Source organism: Myodes glareolus, chromosome 18 (genome assembly GCF_982192425.1).
Source record: "Myodes glareolus chromosome 18, mMyoGla1.1, whole genome shotgun sequence".
Taxonomy (NCBI): Eukaryota; Metazoa; Chordata; class Mammalia; order Rodentia; family Cricetidae; genus Myodes; species Myodes glareolus.
Genome location: NC_142043.1, coordinates 13,074,820 through 13,094,314, shown reverse-complemented (window position 1 = coordinate 13,094,314; position 19,495 = coordinate 13,074,820). Strand labels below are relative to the sequence as shown.

The 19,495-nt window shown below is 37.0% G+C and overlaps 1 protein-coding gene and 1 pseudogene across 2 annotated transcripts in view; one reads left to right on the top strand and one right to left on the bottom strand.

The window, feature by feature from the left end:
• The window catches only part of Supt3h (SPT3 homolog, SAGA and STAGA complex component), a 351,815-nt gene that overhangs the window by 100,019 nt on the left and 232,301 nt on the right, over nt 1-19,495 (top strand). The window lies entirely within an intron of this gene.
• On the bottom strand, nt 18,272-19,461 carry LOC125407594 (putative uncharacterized protein ZNRD1-AS1 pseudogene; annotated as a pseudogene).

Here is a 19,495-nt window from a genome sequence, read left to right as displayed (position 1 = left end):
CATTCCTATAGCTTAAGTTTTCAAAACTGTCTAGTGAGCCTTCATTCTTGTCTGCAATTTCAGGTTGTGTAGAGAGGAGTGGAAAGAGGCTAGCACATGGTGCTGCAGTGAATGTATGCTTTGGGGAAATTGATGGGCTCGATCAAAGAGAGCAGGGGGCTAATATTTTGAATCTACGGTTTGCACAAGTTCTAGAGCAGTGGTCCTCACCCTTTCTAATGCTGCGACCCTTTCATACAGCTCCTCATGTTGTGGTGACCCCAGCCATAAAGTTATTTTCATTGCTACTTCTTAACTGTAATTTTCTTACTGTTATGGATCATAATGTAAATATCTGATATGTGACCCCAAATGGGTCACAACTCACAGGTTGAGAACCCTTCTTCTAGAGGAATATTTTGTTTTTTAAACAAGTGAGGGAATTTTGTTTTGTTAGGCTAAAATCCCTCACCATTTTTTTTATTGGTGAAATGACAAGACTGAGAAATATGAATCCAGCATGCATGTATTTCAAGAAGGAGTTACTGGAACCAAACGAACTGCTTTAAGAAGCTGCTGATTAATTCCAGGAACAAAACGAATCCATCTATTTAAGCTGGCAGCAGTGCAAACAGACACAAGGGAGGAAGAGAAAAGCAGCAGCGCCCATGACTGACTGGATGTGGAGAACAGGGAATGGCACGGCAGTGCTTTGAGATCAGCGTGGGTGGCTGGGGTACCACTGGGTGTTAGCAGTGCTAGCAACAGAGAGATGATCTAAGTATGGAGAGAGTCCATCTTGGTCTGGAAATTATCCAGCATAGAGGCTTTCAAACTCTCCTTTCTCTCCTCAGTGGAGTGCTGTATGAGAGTCAATATGTAAAAACCCCGAGTGTGAAGTGTGAAGCTAATTTGGTTGAAGCAAAGATGGAGGTGATATGTGGTAGGAGTGTCAGCAGAAATCAGGGTCATGTGTGTGTCCAGAGTGTCATCTGAGTGCCTGTAACCAGGGTCTTCATATCTTCTGTTTTCTTGTTGTAGCAGTTAGTAAATATTTATTCTTTTAGACTTTTGTTTCGAGTTTCTGGATTAGTAGAATGTAAGAGAGACAAAATTCCTTCCCATTGGAACTTAGAGTTTATTAAAGAAAGCCACAGTTTGAAATAAAGTCAAAAATGAAATCATTGTAATATCCCCATCCTATGAAAGCCCTGTGATAGAGAACTGTTGCAGAGGGATGGTCAAGGACATCTTTCGGAAAGTTGTCATTGAGCTCAGAGGGAGAGAATGGAGAAGAGGAGGGAGAGAAGCGAAGAGGACAGGCACCGCGAGGGAAGAGGAGGCTGAAACAGTGGGGTTGAGGTTTACTAGGTTTGGGTGTCTAGCTCCTTCGTGTCCTTTCCCATGTTGTCTTCACATTCTAGATTATCTTCACACCTATTCCACCTATTCGTATTATCTCGTGTTCTTTTTGACCTGTGTTTCAATTAATTTTGAAATCGTTCTCCAAACCACCAGACAAGACATCCTTTGTGGAGTCTACCATCAGCAGGACCTTATTGTTGTGTGTGATACGCTTTGTAATTTGTATGTTGTACCTATATTCATAAACTGTGAGATTTCTCCAATTTGTATTGTATTTTCCTTTGAAGTGATAAATATGTATACCTGAAAACCAGAGTAAAAGAAGAAAACATCACCTACTCTGTTAATTTTCTATGAATGAAGATTTCTGGCTCCATCTTAGTCCTCGTCCTGCATTTAATGGCAAGGCTACTTCTTGGTAGGAGTTTTTTTTTTTTTTTTTTTTGAGGAGTTGTGATATTGTACATTTTTATGGTGTTAACTATTAAGGAAAGTTTATGAATAAAATTATTTAGGCAGTCTTTCTAAATGGGACATTTGACTGTTCAGTACAAAAACGACATTGAGTAAAACCAATCTGATTACGTTTCCATTAACTTTATTAATGGTTTGAATTTTCTGTCAGATAAATAGAAGATTAAAGTTGTGTTATCAATATCAGCTTTTTAAATATTCTACTAGGAAGTATGAAGGCCCTTTTTGTTTTCTCTACATTTTTAATCCTTTTATTATTTTTAAAATAATTAACTTGAATTTTTTAAATTTATTTCATAGTTATCTGTAATCTTAATAGGTATTTGCATTCTTTTATATAAAGTTCAAGAAATTCATCATCACCCATTATAGAGCGATTTGATATATCATGACAATAGCATATGATTGGTTTTACTTTTTTTTTACTTTAATTGATTAATTAATTTTGATTTTTTTGATTTTTTTTTTTTGAGACAGGGCTTCTCTATAGCTTTGGAGCCTGTCCTCACTCACTCACTTTGTAGACCAGGCTATCCTCGACTTCAGAGATCTGCCTACCTCTGTCTCCTGAGTGCTGGGATTAAAGGTTTGCACCACTACCACTGAGCCTCATTTTTAATTTCTAATTATTGTGTTGGTCTAAAAAAGGAGGAAAATTAGAAACTGTTAGCACTGATTTTTGACAGTCTTGTAAATTTCATCCTCATTTGGGAGGAGGCATAATCAAATTTGTAACTGAAAATTAAGTCACCTTGATATTAAAATAGGAGAATATATGGCTTATATCATTCTAGGAAGTTGCATGAAGGGAAATTGAAGGCAAGTGAAATTATGAAAGCCTGAAAAGTCTCTGATGGAAACTGTTGATTAGGGCCATACCACCACTTTTTCATAGGTAACGCAATTTGAAAATTTGAACAGCATTTTTAGTTTAACTAATTGTAATTGGAAGCAAAATAAAGTGATAATATTTTGCAAAGTAAGTAAAAGGCTTAAGGACACAACTGTTTTTGTTGGAGCAGACATGAAGGCATATTATTTTAAAGGAAATCGAGGTCTGTAGCTATCTGTTTGGGAATGTCTTTTAGTTACAGTGGTGTCCACAAAAGTTAGATCTGAGTGAAGTTCTGGCTAGCAGGTCCCTCTGTCCTTCTCTGTACTTGGTAGACTGAGAAACATCATGTGTCCAATATATTTGTTCTACTGCAGTCCGTCCTGGGCAGCTGACATCCTTTGAAATTAGCTCCATTATCTTTTTTACTTTCATCTAGCTATTTTAACATTTATACAAATGTTAATTTATTGTTTAGAGGGGAACATGGAGTAACTAACTCTCATTATAGATAATCACATTCTATTGGTGGTTGTGACTTCCCGTATTTATCCAAATAGGAAACATTATTCATTGAGAAAGATATAAATCACTTTTTCTTACTGAAACAACAAACCAGCAATTTAAATGAATGGCTCATATTTCAGTTGCTGAATGAGAATATTTTTATTTGCCAATTCTTATAGCTAGCTGTAGATTTCTGTTTTGATTTTAATGCAGAAGACAGTTACAGGATAACTTTTAGTTCACAGTAAAGTGTAATGTATGATTATGTTATCCGTGTTATTATCCACTCAATTTAAGTATGAAAATTTCAGTAAATTAAGATAAGAATTATTGTAGATACATATTTTCTTATATACGAGTTACTTATCAGAACAACCATTTTATCTTTGATTTTAACAAGTTTGGTTAGATTGAAATCTTCATCTTTTCATAAGACTCTGTACTTGTCTGAATATTTAAACATGATTATTTAAGACTAATAGGTCACCATTGCATTTTGTTATTTCTAATGTAGGTTGTAAAAGTACAGAACGAGCATTTATTACATCTATATTACTTTTGTTTAAGGCTTGAGGGTAGTCAGCTCAAATAAGAAAGTGTCACATATTTGGCTAAGAATACCAGAGAAACCTACATTTTGTCTTCCTAGTTTTAAAGATTCCTGTATTGCTGTGATGTGTGTAAAGGGAGACAGGCCCTTTAAGCATGGGCCTCTTGAAGCCTGCTGCCTACTGCTGTGTGCCCTGTGCTGCTGCTCAGTTCTTTAACTCTTCTGCCTCCCACCCCCATTAAGTGAAGCATGTTTGATTGCTAGATGTGTTCTCATAGCACATTCCTGGTATGTTCCCTTAGGATGTATGTGAGATAGCTGTACTTTACACATAAGTACATGATTTTAGGTTATATGATATTATATGCTATAGCTGTTTTACTAGACATTTTGGTTGTGAGTTAACTTTTCATTGATGCATTAATTCTTACTTTCAAGTAACATTGCAATTTTAATGTTTGTTTAATATTACTAACATCTTAGAAATATTTAAAATATATGTGAGCATTTAATGACCAAACCTTGTACAATGCCACTGAGGAATTTCTAAATGTGTATTGTATGGAGGGATCCTGATATCAATAATCTGGTACTTACCATATCCTCATATTTTGGCTTTATTAACTATTTGCTGGCTCCCATAAGTGATGTTGTACAAATGTTTACATTTATGATCCATTGTAATTTTAAAAATTATAAATGTTTTATTTTCTCTAGTTTGGCTTTTTATTTTAGTCTCAGATTTCATTGACAAAGGTTACAACATTGGCTGCGGTGCCTTTCCTGCACACATTTATATCGGTAGATGGACGCTAGCTTATGGCATTTCAGACTCAAAGTAACTGACTTTCCTTGGAACAGAAAAATTGTTTTCAGTTAAGCCACAGACTCCCATAAATAAGACTCTGGTCTTAAAGAAACACAGCATTTAACTAATTTTTGAGATAGTCAGAGTTTAAAGTCATGCAGTGCAAAATGGGAAACAATTTCTGAATTGTGAATGCTTCTGGTACTGCTGACAAACAGAACACAGGGCTTTGAGGATTAAAGACAGAAAGACACCCACAACAAAATAGGAGCTGCTACAGGGTTAGCAGTGGTCTGAAGTAATAATGTCAAAGAGATGCTGCTGGGAGCTCCTGCAGAGTCACCATCTCACTGCTGAATTACCTGCCTGGCCGATCTTCAGCCCTCACAAGGCTTTGCGGCCTCCCCATGATAGAAGAGAAGGAGTCTACTGGTGTTCCTGTTCCTTTTGATAGATTTTTGCTCCCAAAGAAGTGACTTTTTTTTTTTTAACGACAAAAAGCTCAGGAAACAATCTAAATGTGGAAAATAATTTTTTTCAAAAAATTAATGTGTAAGTGACCATGGAAGTCATAATTGCTCATTCCTCAGGTAACCAGACAGAAGGTCTCAAATTACAATATTTGTATATGATTAAGTTCTAAATGGTATAAAAATAGTTAAAAATGAAGGTAATTTTTTGGGGAGAGTGCAAGAAAATCAAACTTACTATATTTGAAATAACTATTAATCATGTGTATATATTTAATCCAGTTAAACAAGAACATTTAAGAATTATTTTAAAATAAATGTAGGTCATTTCATTTTAATAAATTTTCCATTTCTGATTTAAAGGAGCTTGTCTTCAAACATCTCAGCATCCTTCTTAAGTAGTAGTATGATGTAATTACTTATTAGTATTTAACAGTGTGATGAAACAAGAGCAGTTTCTAGAGGTGACACTGTTATAACCCGCCTGCTGGAGCTCTTTTCTCACACTTCCCTGTTGTCTAGAGTTCACATCAACAGCGATGGTAGTGGTTTTAGTGTGTCCTCTCTGCGGGACAGATGACGATTGCATGGTAGTAACGAGTGTGTTGGTATCACCAGTGCCTTAATTTCAGATCACTTAGACTGAATGAGGCTGTTCGAGACTGTAATCAACCCTTGATCAAGCTAATTTTCTTGAGATCAGTGCATCCCTCCACTAAGAGACGGAGGGCTGTGTCTTGTCATCTATGAGGCATGGCTCACTGCTGTGTGGCCATTCCCAGGTTCTGAATCTAGATTTGTTTCCATAAGTTAACTATTCAGAAAGTCATTGTAACATGTTGGCAGGGATGTTTTTTTTTTCTTTTTCTCTATGTTCCTCATGGTTAATATAAGGGGAAAATGTTCTTTTAACCCAAACTGACTATACAGTATCAGGAGGAAGCTCTTTCGTTTTAAATTGCAAGGTTTGTATGTTCCATTAGCTGCGAGTGTTGAATTCTGTATTTCTTTCCATCTCAGAACTTCCGTTTATAGCAAACGAGGTAGACGTTTATACTTTCATTCTTTATTCTCTGCTGTTCTGAATACAAAATAACATTCAAACTTGTAAAAAGTGATCTTGTTTCAAATCAGAAAACTGCATCACTAGACTATAAATTTCCATTTGAAAAGTGCTTTGAAAAATATTATTCTGTTCCTGGCTTTCATATTGATTAGATCCACTCTTATTTTAGGAAAATATGATTAAATGACATTCTAAAGCAATAATGGGCAGTTTCAAACAATTAACCTTTCTTATAATATATCATTAAACAGACCAAAAGATTTAGCTGCAAACTCTGAGACTTCTAGATAACCCCTAGTTCCACAACTAGGCTATGCTGTCAAACCTGTGTTACCTACACAACATCCAAAGTAGGGTAAGACTAACCAAGAAAGACTTTATAGTTTATATTCTAAATCAGTGCTGGTGGGGATGAGAGAAGCACACCTTTATCTTTCTCAAGTTGGCATTATTTGTTCCTTCCACTTTTTTTTTTTTTGTATTTGACTTCATACTTACAGGTTCATTTTCCCGATCACACATTCAACATTATCTGGCAAAATCCTGTGCTTAGAGGGGATGGGAAAGAGGCGCTGCTTAGGAAGGACATCAGGACCTCCACATACCTACAGTTCACAGTCTTCATTTTGTTTTCAGTGAGTTAAAAAGACTAATAAATTCCATTTTTTACCAGTACTCAAGAACATTTTTTTAGTTGACTTTCTCATTCAGTTAACCTTAGTTTTGTTTCTTTGCACAATTTGATTTTTTATTTTTCTGTAGTAGTTTACTGAGCTTTTATAAGAGACATGAATACTCATCCAGTGATAAATTATGTACTTAGTTAATCTGAAAATGTTTATCTATAAAGCATGAGTGATAAAAATTATATAATGATTAGGACCCTTAAAAATAGCTTGTTAGGTTTATTTTCCTTCCAACTCATTTAAATAAGTAGATTGGAGTGTAGAATGTTGGCGTTAATCTCTGTTCCCTCTTGAGAATGGATCTCATTATGTTGCCCAGACTAGTAAGTACCTAAGCTCAGACAACCCTTTTGTTTCAGACATCTGCCTTGAGACCCAAAGACACCAACTTTTGAATTATTCATTAAGAATTTTTTCAAGAAAAGCAAAATATATAGATTCTGTAAAATTACCAAGTGCTATTTTTCTCCATTTATTTAGTCATTTGTCCTTTCAGTATTAAATTCTGTAGGTTCTAAATCTTTTAGTATTCCTTGTTTAAATATGTAAAGGAAGACATTTTAACATTGAGGTAAGAAATAGATTCTTGAATATTTATTCCATTGTAAAACTTATTTCTTTGTTGAGTTTAACATTAAATATTACTTATTTTAGCAACCTTTCACACCATATATGATTTTATTTCTCCAACTCCTACAAGCAGAGAGTATGTTATTTCTTATATACTCAGAACAGTGAAAATACATACAATTCATGTTGTGGCTTTTTACATGTTTCCTACTGTTTTGTTTCCTTCTTTTAATTTGTAGCTACACAATAAGGCAGTATGAATTGTTTTGTATTCATGCCTTTTCTCCATATTTTCACAGTATATTTTATAGAACTAAATATCTAGTAGTTGAAATGCTCACACACTTTTGAAAAATTCTCAAAATACAATTCTGCTAGTTAATGATATCCAGAAAGTATCCTATTCTGGAAAAAGATCATCTCTTCAGTGCACGTCCAATTAAACACCCAATTCGAAAGGATATCTAAGGTGAAGGATGTTTGTGTAATGCTAAACATAACCAGAGACACTGTGGTTTTAGCAAAGGTACCATTGCTCTATTTTATCAAGTGCCAGAAGCTGCATAATGAAAGTCTTTCAGCGAGTGAAAACGTAAGTGAAAAAACATGAAAATACCACCCAGCTGGTAGAGATCTTCCTAATTTTTACCTGATTGTATTTCTGAAGAAATATGGCAGGCTGTCATAAATTTTCAACATGAACTGTGTTTTTGTTGCCAATTTCCATATCCTTTAAAAAGTGCTGAAGCGTGCATTTGCTATTTATGTTTGCAGTAGACTGAGTACACTTTTACTATTTGTGGTCTGAGAAATTGGAAACAACCAAACAGTGGTGCTATGGTCTAAAAAAAAAAATAAATTTTAAACAGCTGCGGACAGTATTTTTAGAATGGTAGGGTCCTAAAGCTGTGCAAGCACCCCTACTCCTTTTTCTTTATTTAAAATGGGGGCTATGTCACCCATAGAAAGTTAGGCTTTCATTGTCACATCCACAATAGATTAAAAAACTGAACTCAAAGTCTGCCTCTGACTAACGGAAAGCACAGCTAGCATCCCTGTGCCCGCTGTTTGCCAGTGTGTAAATGTTTGTTGTTATATGCCAAGTGCCAAGCTTAATCAGTTCATAGTTCTTATCATTCCCAACCCTCACGCGGATAAGACTTTCATACAAATGAGAAAATCGAGTAAGCAATAAGTCAAGGTGAGTTGCGAGCATCACAAAATTTATCCACAGAAAATCTATAATCCAAGTTACTTCTCCTAGCTACAGCCCACTAACCTAAGTTGTTGGTTAAACCTCGTGTTTTGTGAAATGTGTTTTTTCCTCATAATGTTATTAAAACATGTATAAATTTGTGTCTAAACAGAAACTCCTGAAAATATTTTAATGTAATGAAATTATAAAGTCAAAACAGTGATAAATTAAAAAGAAATCCATGACATCATTTACAATCAAAATGAAGGTTCTCATTTGATGTTTTGTTTCTCTGTCCTGCAAATAAGTTTTCTTCCCTGCATAGCTTTCATAAGCTTTCTTTACACACAGCATTGTGTAAGACTTGATCACTGATTCCCAGTGGTCAGTAGTGTTTTTCATTTCATGGTGAAAACAAAACATGGTTATATTCAAAGGGCCCTGAATGTCAAGGTACTAGGTTGTTCCTGAGAACAGGGAAAACCCAAGGGAGTTCCTCCCTCCCCTGCTCCAGCAGCACTGTGCAGGCTGAGGTGACTGAGGCACACATCCTTCAACTTCATTTGCATAAGTTGGAAGTTTCTTCTTTTGTTTTTCTGCTGAGTGTGTGTGTGTGTGTGTGCGTGAAAACCAGTGGCCAATGATGGATGTCTCTCTCCATCTTATTTTGATACAGCATCTGTCACAGACCCTGGAACTTACAGATTTTGCTTAGCCCAACTGGCCACCTAGTCCTAGGGATCCTCCTGCCTCTGCCTCCCCAATAATGAGATTACAAGCTTATATTGTTGCTCATGACTGTTTGTAGGTTCTGAGGATCCAAATTCAGGTCTTCATGCTTGCCTTGTGAACATTTTACCAACTGAGCCATCCTCCCAGCACAGACTAGAAGTTCTGAATATTACCACCTTTTCTTTAGGCCACATCCATTTCCACCACATTTTTCTATTATATTTATTATAAAATTACACAATTATTTGGCCATTATTTGTACAATTCCATATCTACTTTCTTTCCTCTTTTTCATCATCTTGCCACAATTTAATAGTCTGCCAGTTCATTTAAAACAATCATAAATGTCTGTGAGAGCTATTACTGAAAGCTTGCATGTTCCAAAGATTATATCTTTAAACTTCACTTGAAATTAGGGTTAGTATTGCTGTGATCCACTGTGACCAAAAGCAAGTTGAGGAGGAAAGGGTAAATAAATAAGGCTTAGACTTTCACATCCCTGTTCATTATTAAAGGAAGTCAGCACAGGACTTCCCTTTAAACAGAACAGGAATCTGGAGGTAGGAACTGATACAAAGGCCAAGGAGGGGTGTTGCTTACTGTTTGCTCCTCATGGCTTGCTCAGCTTTCTTATGGAACCCAGGACATCCTGTCCAGGGATGGAACCACCCACAATGAGCTGAACCTTCCCGTCAATCACTACAGCAGAATTCTATTACAAAAGGGGCGCCAGGCTGCTTCCCACTGCCCGCCCAGCTAGCTTTACCCGAAATAATTACACGGAAACTGTATTCTTTTAAAGACTGCCTGGCCCATTACCTCCAGCCTCTTATTGGCTAACTCTTACATATTGATTCAACCCATTTCTAATATTCTGTATCTCACCATGAGGTCGTGGCTTACTGGGAAAGATTCAGCATGTCTGACCTGGTAGCTTCATGCCATCTGACTATTTGCCTTCTTTCCAGCATTCTATTCTATTCTTCCCACCTAAGGACTGGCCTATCAAAACCTCCCACCTAAGGGCTGGCCTATCAAAACCTCCCACCTAAGGGCTGGCCTATCAAAAAGGCCAAAGCTGTCTCTTCATTAACCAATGAAAGTAACACATAGACAGATGACCCTCCTCCATCAGAATTCTCTACTGCAAAATCTTATGGAGGCATTTTCTCAATTGAAGTTCCCTCCTTTCAGATAAAACTAGCTTGTATGAAGTTGACATAAAACTAGCCAGCACAAACTAGTTATAGTTTGTTTAACCATTTATTGTCTCTTTTATAGTTTGGGGTGCTAGACACAAATAACTTTGCTACAATAATATGCTATATCTTTTGGAATAACTATTCTTAAGCACTGTGAAAGTAGGATACTACTCAAGATGAGATCAACTTTATTTAGTAACTTAAATAATAATACCTCAATAGGAGGAGAGGGCTTAACTGGTAATGTACCTACTGTACTTTACCAGCATGAGAACACACGGTTTCTATTTAGCACTCATGTAAAAGCCATATTGTGGTGGCACATACCTTTAATCTAAACCTTTAATCTAAACACTTGGAAGGCAGAGGCAGGTGGATCTCTGAGTTTGAGGCCAGCCTGGTCTGCAGAGTGAGTTCCAGGACAGCCAGAGATACACAGAGAAACCCTGTCTCAGACAAAAAGAAAAGAACAGCTCAGCATAGTGAGGAGCTTCTGTACCTCTAGTCCCCATTCCTGGAGTGGAGGGGGCTTATGGGAATAGGCAAGCAGGCAGATGCCAGAGATTGTTGGTCAGACAATCTTTCCTATTAGTGAGCTCCAGGTGCTATGAGAGATTCTTCCCCAAAAGATGAAATTAAGAGTGATGAAGACACCAAGCCAATTTCTGGCTTCCACATGCTGTGTATTTGTGAACATCGGTACCAGCATGCATATATGTGTACACACACACGCATGCATGCGCGCACACACGCACAAACCGATGCACATAAGCAATCACAATAGGTTAAATTTAGTTTCCTTTGTATTGCAGATATATTTTTAAAACTTTCCTGTTACTTGGGACTGTAGTGTGTTTGCTCTAAAACCCATTTCCTATTAGATTTTATGGCACTTTGGAGAACCACTATTGTGCATGCGCATGTGTCCAAGTAGAATGCTGTGCTGCATGCCCTGATGAAAGAGTTAGAAAATAGCCACTTCCACATCGATAGCCTTACTCTGCACCTTATCCCCAGGACTTTATTTTACTTTAAAGCAACAATGCTTTAAATGTAGTTCTGTCAGTTATTTTAGACAGTTAGTTTAATGAAGTGTATATTTTGTTTATAGATGTGTGGTGGTGATTTTTCTTCTTCTGTATCAATAACCAGTCCTTTAAGTACTGTTCTGTTTATTCTTTTTCTTGCCAACTACACTCACTATTTTTTTTTACAAGAAATTTCATGCGTTGTGTGCAAGAGTAGAGTTAATATTGTAAAAGATGATTGAAAACTTCGTTTTCTGTCACCAATTAATTTAATTAAAGAGCCTTGTAAAATGTAGGGCTTGATAGAATCCTCTTGATTTTTGAGTCATGACATATGAGAACCACCAGTGTAAGCGATATAAAGACCAAGTATCCAACAAAAAGTTGTCGTTGATTTCTGTTAATTATTTAGTTAATTAAATTTTTTTTGAGATAGGATCTCATTATGCACACCCTGGCTGGTGTGCATCTTGTTAGGTAGACTAGGCTGGCCTTAAACTCAGATACCTGCCTGCCTCTGCCTCCCAAGTGTGAGTGTTGGGATTAAAGGTCTGTGCCATCATGTGTGACTCATGTCACTGATTTCTAATGAATGAATAAACTGGCAAAGGAGATCAAGGCCCACATGCCTAATCTGATTATTTTAACCTTAACATGAAATGCACATATATAATATGTGTAGAGTATTCAGTGTGTATTAAAATTAGGATATATTTAACATAAATAAATAAAATTTTAAGAGCATGTTAGCTTAGAGAATTAATATATCTTTGTTATGTGTGCCAAAATCTTGTTATCCATGAGTCTTATTTGTCTCAATATTTATATTTTGAATATTTGAAGAATATTTATAATCTTGAAAATTAAATTCTTACTTTTTAACCTCATATGAAGTCACTATTTTTTAAGAGATACATTTATTGTATTACTCAAATTTCTTCACTGTGTTTCAGGCACATACTTTTAAGACCCTGGAGATATATGGACATTAATTTGATGCAGTGTCTTGATGTTTAATGTTATGTTATAAAATAGGTTTATTATGACATAATCTTATAATACGAAAATACTCATTTTTAAAATGTCAGTTTTTAAACAAGTTTCAAATTCATAACTGAATTTGTAAAATTATTTATGACTTCAAACTTTCCTGGTTTTTGTGAATTTTAGAAAACAAATTTTCTATTAAGCAATAGACACCCATATGAATAAGCCTTTTGGCTTCGTGTTTGTGATTTCTAAGAGCAGCTCTTGCTCTTCTTTCTTTTTTTTTTCTTTTTTTTCTTTTTTTTTTTTTTTTTTTTTTGAGGCAGGGTTTGGTGCCTATCCTGGAACTAGCTCTTGTAGATCAGGCTGACCTCGAACTCACAGAGATCCACCTGCCTCTGCCTCTTGCATAAAGGAGTGCACCACCACCTCCTGGCTTTTTAAAAAAAATATGTTTTTTAAAGATTTATTTATTTATTATGTATACAGTGTTCTGTCTGTATGCTTGCTGGCCAGAAGAGGGCACCAGATCTCATTACTGATGGCAATGAGCCTCCATGTGGGTGCTGGGAATTGAACAGAGGACCTCTGGAAGAGCAGTCAGTGCTCTTAACCTCTGAGCCATTCCTCCAGTGAACAGCTCTTGCTCTTAACTACACATTACTTCCACGCTGATATTGCTTTCCCTGTCCCCTTCCGTGACCCTTTCTTTCTTTTCGCCCTTACCTATGCACTTTGACACTTCCTTCTCCCTATTTTCTTACAGTGCCCATGATCCAGCCTAGAGCCTCCCATATGGTAGGCAAGCACTCTACCACCAAACCACATCCCTAGCTCCTTGTTTCATTTTGAAAATTAGTGGTGGTGATGGTCCCTTAATGAATCTCAACTGCTGAGTTTGAGAAATAGAACCATTAAAGGTTCATCACATCTAGCACCATCGTTTCTGTTTCTGTTGTTTTTAGAGTAAGTACCACAGAATCTTGAAAAGATGGCCTGTCCATTACAGACTTTCCCTGCAACACAACTGGAGAAGACATGTTTTCTTAAAACTTCAGCATTGCTGATGTCTGTGTATCCATACTAGAAGTCAGGGCTTTTACTTTTGTGTTTTTAAATATCACAGTTTTCTTTCTAATTGACAGTATTTATAGTATTTTATTTCTCTGTAGAAGATAGTTACCTTGGGTTGATATCATCAGCTATAACTTCAAAATTGCTCAGTTTTTCATACCTTTTATTCCTGGGGCTAGCTGTTTAACTATTTTAGAAATACCAAATCAGAATATTGACAGAATTGTACTTTTCTCATGTGAGAAAATCTTTTAAAATGCAGAAGCACTTTCTTTCTGAATTCTTGATTAAGAACACATTATTTAAATAATCATTAAGTTTCATACAAAACAAAGCCTTACTTAATCATCCTTGGGATGCTACCTTGAATTATAGTACTGTGCCCGTTTGAGAAGACTCAAACTTACTGTTCACATTTAACAAAGTTTATTTTTCAAAGTGTGCGTGTGCGTGTGCGTGTGTGTGTGTGTTAGCGCCTACAGAGGTCATAGGCATTGCATTTTCGCAAAGCTATTGTTCATGGAGTTGTGAACAGCACAGTATGGGTGCTGGGAACTGTACTCAGGTTCTGGAAGAGGATCAGTAAGTGTTCCTAACTGCGGAACCATCTCTCCAGCTCCTTAATCTCATTATTCTTTTTTTAATGTTACCCAACTTTCTATGATCCAACTATTCTCATTTTAAAGCACTGTTCACACCACTATATTTTTGTTTTTACATAGACTTTTGTTTGGATTAATCAGAATGGGATGGGACTTGAATCTCCCCCAAAGCCTTAGTTTTTTTTTCCCCCATAAAGTCAGTATCAGAAGTAGGATCTATAATGCAAGACTCAGAACCTGAACCTTTGTTGTAACCAGAGCACAGATTACCCATGTGAGTGGCTGCAAAAGATGTGAGAAAAATCAGCTCCCAGAAACTGAAAGACTTTGGTGGATAGGAACCCTGAGCTAGGAGTCAGGCCTGGCTCTGTGCAGCGACAGTCAGTGAACTCTGTTTGCCGTTTTTATTGCTCTCTTGGACATCTCAGTCCTTTTGATATTATTTTTCCAGGAGAATCAATGAATATGAAAGAAGTACAATAACATATTTTTAAGACATACAGGTGTCAAATCTGAGGGAACCAATTTCAGAAGCTCAGTAATTTGATTATTATTTTCTCACAACCTTTATTGTTCAGTGATACCATGCATGCCACAGGAGCATTTTCCTGCTTCTCCTGGGGCGGTGGCATGCCTGCCACAGGGGTGTTCTGCTTCTGCAGCAGCAGTGGGCATACATGCTACAGGAATGTTCTCCTGCTTCTGCAAGGACAATGCCAAGGAGTGTCCTCCTCCTTCTGCAGGGACAGTGGGCATGCATGCCATATGAGCATTCTCCTGCTTCTGTTAGGAGCAGTGGGCATGCATGCCATATGAGCATTCTCCTGCTTCTGCTAGGGGCAGTGACATGCATAGTTTTAAATTAGTCTTAACAGAATTTGTGCTTTGATAAAACTCTTTTGTTATGAAATTTAAATATAGATAACTTTTTCATTACCAAAATGCCCACATTTTATTTTTATAGACTTTCATTATTAGTACAATGTCATGTTGCAGACAAGCTCTTCCCCTGTACTCCGTCCTCCATTGCTACTTGTCTCCTACTCCAGTGTCAGTTACAGCTGGTGAGCCAGTATTTGTCATTATTATTTAAAGCCACAGCTTACATTAGGATTTGGACTCCAGTTCATATTCTATGGACTTGGACAAATGTCTATAGTGATTATTGATGATGAGAGTATAGTATAGATGTATAGGTTTAGCAATATATGTGTTCCACTTGGACCACTTTCTTCCCCCTCTGAATTCTTAGCAGTCAGCGTTTATAATTTCTTCATACCTTTGCCTTTCCAGAGTCTCATAGCTTTAGTCATATAGCTGAGCATATTTTCATGTGTGCTGGCTCATTTTTTTTTCCTGTCAGCTTGACCCAAGCTGTTTTCATCTGGGAAGAGGGAATATCAGTTAATAAAATGCCTCCATTATTTTGGCATGTGGGTAGGTTTGTGGGGCATTTTTAAGTTTATATTCCTTATGGTAAATGCTAAGAAATTTGCCTGCAGTATTGCATAGTAACAGTACATTTAATTTTCTTTCAAATGCGTAGCAATCATATTGTAAAGGTTTATTGATAAATCTTTGTGTTGGGTACATTAGTACTTTGTATATTGATTTTCTCTGTATGCTTCAGTTATCCATCATCTAAAACTTGCTTGCTTCTGACGAGGACAGTCAAAACCTGTTATCTGTATTGGATTGAATAACACTGTATGTTAACTGTAAATATCGACCAGTCATCCTGTCTGGTCATGGTTTGTACCCCTGCATCCACTTCTCCTTACTGCCCTCTGCTTTCCCCTCTGGCTTCTGCCAGCCATTACTCTTTCTGCTTGTTTGTTCTCTGAACTAAGCCTATTTATATTCTGTATAGGTGGAAACCTGTGGTGCTTTGTCTTTTCCCTGTCTGGCTCACTTCACTCAGTGTCTTCAGTTCCACCCATATTGCTATAAATGACAGAATTTTGTCACTTTGTGTCCCTTAATGGTAAATAGTAACAGTTCATTTTCATTCTCAATCCCCTAATTGCACTCATTGAGCATGTTTTAATGTATGTATTTACCACCTGTGCATCATCATCATTTTTTTTTTGAGACAGCAACACAATGTAGCCCTGGCTAGCCCAGAACTTGTAGCTTAAGCTGTCCTTTCAAATCCACAGAGATCTGCCTGCCTCTCCTGGGACTAACAGTCCCAAGTGCATGACTAAAAGTCACTTCATAGATGTCTCTTCTAATGAGGCTCTTTGGCCTCTAGTTAGTTCAGGTTTTTCTCATTGAGATGCCAGAGTTGTTTGGCTAATTTCATGTAAGTCTTTTATCAGATAATTAGGTTTCTTCTCTTAAAATACTTGTGTTTTTAATCTTACCTTACTGGCTAAATTAATTTTTCAGAACTGTTTTTATTCTTTCTTGAAGATCTACTCCCAGAATCAATACAGTGGTCCAAATGAGAGACTGACCAGAAATCCTTACACAGTTTTACCCTTACATGCTTAACAGAAAAGATTGTTTGTAGAAATTAAATATATAAAAGTACTCCTAAAAATTAATGGTCAGGCTTGAAGGCATTTAGTGTGTTTTGCATCAAGAAACTTTGTATTCAACTCACTTGGTTTCTTTGAACAAAATGAGAATTCTTCAGTTATTCAATATTTAAAATGCCACATCTCAAGGTGTTCCTGGAATTTGACTATTTCTCAAGAAATGTGCAGAATTTTTTAAATCCACTATTTTTTATTGTCTTGTCCCGTTTTGAGGAATCATATTCTATATTATCACATTTTTTTATTATATTTTAAAACGCTAACTAGGTTCCCCATTGAAGAAATCTATTTCATTTGTTTTATGCAAGGGGTTAAGTTCTTTAAAACAAAACCTGTTATTTGGTGAAAGCTTCTAGAACTTTACCAGTGTCTTATGCAGAGCAGTAGTAAGGAAGGAGGCCAGAGGGCCACATGATATGGGAAATTCTTGGCCTACTGCCACAGGGACGTCTGTTAAAAAGTTTAAATTTTTTTCTGTGGTATTTTTTTCAGAAAATATTTTCAATTCCCTACATGTTAAAAGTGACTATTTGTGTTCCCTGTAGTGAAACACAAAGAAGCAAGGGGTTGCTGCAACTTAATGGTTTTCTAATCAAAATAAAATTGATGTGCTATTCATCTGTAGAAAGGGGTCTACAAGTATGATTTTTGGTTTATTTTGTAAACAAATTCTTCTGGAAAGAGCATTGTTTGTGTTGGTGCTGACGACTGTGCTTATTTCCATGGCTTTCACTGGTGAACACATCTTTGGGTGGTCTTTTGCCTGGGGGCATGATACAAATATTTTCCTGTCTTGACAAATAGCCACCGCCCTTCTATTTACCTCCACCCACTACCCTAACTTCCTTTTTGAAATTGACCAAATGAGTGTGATTGGCTCATGTACTTTTGTGAGGCTTGCCTTTAGAGAATTTGGCTTAATGAAATCTTTATCATGCTTTATTATTTGAACTGATTCTGAAATATATTCCTATTAAAATCTGTTTCATAGGATTTGTTTCCAACTTAAGAGTCTGATTTTTTCATGCCAATCCACAATTCATGAAAATGACAGAAGATAAGTACGTTTCTTTGGGCCTTTCCTTTGTTCTTAAAACATTTTGTGCATTCGTATTGTATAGTGTAAATTTTATCTACCTTCCTGAATCCTCTTACATACATATCCTTTTTCCTTGACTGTTTTGTTTTTGTTGTTTTTTGGGTCTACAATGCATAATTCCATAGTGTAGGAATGGTTTGTGCTTCCGTTTTTAAAGAATCTTTCTTACAAGAAAAGCAGAATATGGAGAATAAAGTTAATTTTAAACTCTCCCCCCGTTTTTTTTAAAAAAAGGATATTTTATGTGTATAGTGTTTGGCCTACATACTTGTTTGTGCACTATGATACTTGGTGCCTGTGGAGGCCAGAAGAGGGTGTCAGATCCCCCGGAACTAGAGTTACAGATGGTTGTGAGTTGCCATGTGGGTGCTGGAGACTGAATATGGGTCCTCTGCAAGAGCAGAAAGTGCTCTTAACCACTGAGCAATCCTTCTATTCTTTCTACTTCTTTTATAAGGAAGATGGACTTTCATAGTTATTGTATAATCTCCAAATGACACAGTACTTCTAAAAGTCTTTATTAATTTCTGGTACTTTTTTTCCACAAAAAGGACTGAAATTTTACTGATCTTTGACTTTTCGTACATGACTTTTCAAAAAGGGTGGCAAGGCCAGGAATTTCCTTTGATGAGGCTTTATAGCCGTTTTCCTTTCCTCTCCCGCCTGAGACTTCTCAATAAGACTTTCCAGCTTAATTAGACTTTTACTGCGTAACTCCAAAAGCGGGTGTGCTTTGGCCCTTTCAAAGTCCTTCATCTCTTTCTTTACTCTCTCCAGCTTCTCTAGTGAAGGGAGCTGACTCTGGCTTCTTCTCAAGAGCCTTTCCTTGAGTCTTTGTTCTATCAGCTCCCTCCCTCGAAGCATGCGCTCCTGGTGATCTTTGATTTGCATCTGTTCCCTCTTTTTGACCTGCTGTTTTATTTGTGCTGTCTGGCCTTTGTGCAAAATTCTCGGTAGCCTTTCATTGGGAAAAAGGCTACACATTGTGTTCTTAAACTGTCTGGCCTGGCCTGTGCGCTGGGCTTGCCTTTCCATCTGTTTCCTCTCTTTCTCGGATATCCAACAATATCGTTTTCGTCCCTCCATGCTGTGTTGCTTCTGTCCTGGTTTCACAGTGCGCTTCTTTCCCTCTCATCGTTTCCACTGTTTTTTCGTCATGGTAAGGCTGCTTTGGCAAGCTAATAGTCAAGAGAACACGCTTACTCTCTGATGCTTTATATTCCTTTGATTACTCAGTAACCCAGTGTCTTGGTGCTGTTGTGTGCATGCCACCCAGGTTCCAGAGTCAGGACCTTTACACCAGTGGAGACTCTTGACTTTTATCTGACTAGTACCTTTAGATGTGTTTGTCAAACCAAAATCTTCCAACTGCTGAGAATCGCTCCCAAAGAAGATGAGGGAGATTAACTTGTGAGGAGTGGCCACAAAAGGTAACTGGGCCCAAGGATGCCGAAGAATATGTAACTCTGCTTCTAGCCACTGTGCAGCTGCAAAAGACAGCACAGCTTCAGGACCAGTGGAAGTTGTAGTCCGATAGCCTCAGAATCAGTATTCAGGAAAGTTAGCACGGTGGCGTTTCTGTTCCCCTCACCTCCTATTCGTAGGTTTTGTAGGTTGTGAGACACAGGTGAAAAAATATTCTGGGATGGGGTCCAAGCTAGAAAAGCAGCCATAGACCCCGTACTACTACTCCTTGAACTAATAGGATGTCACAATACCTGGTTGG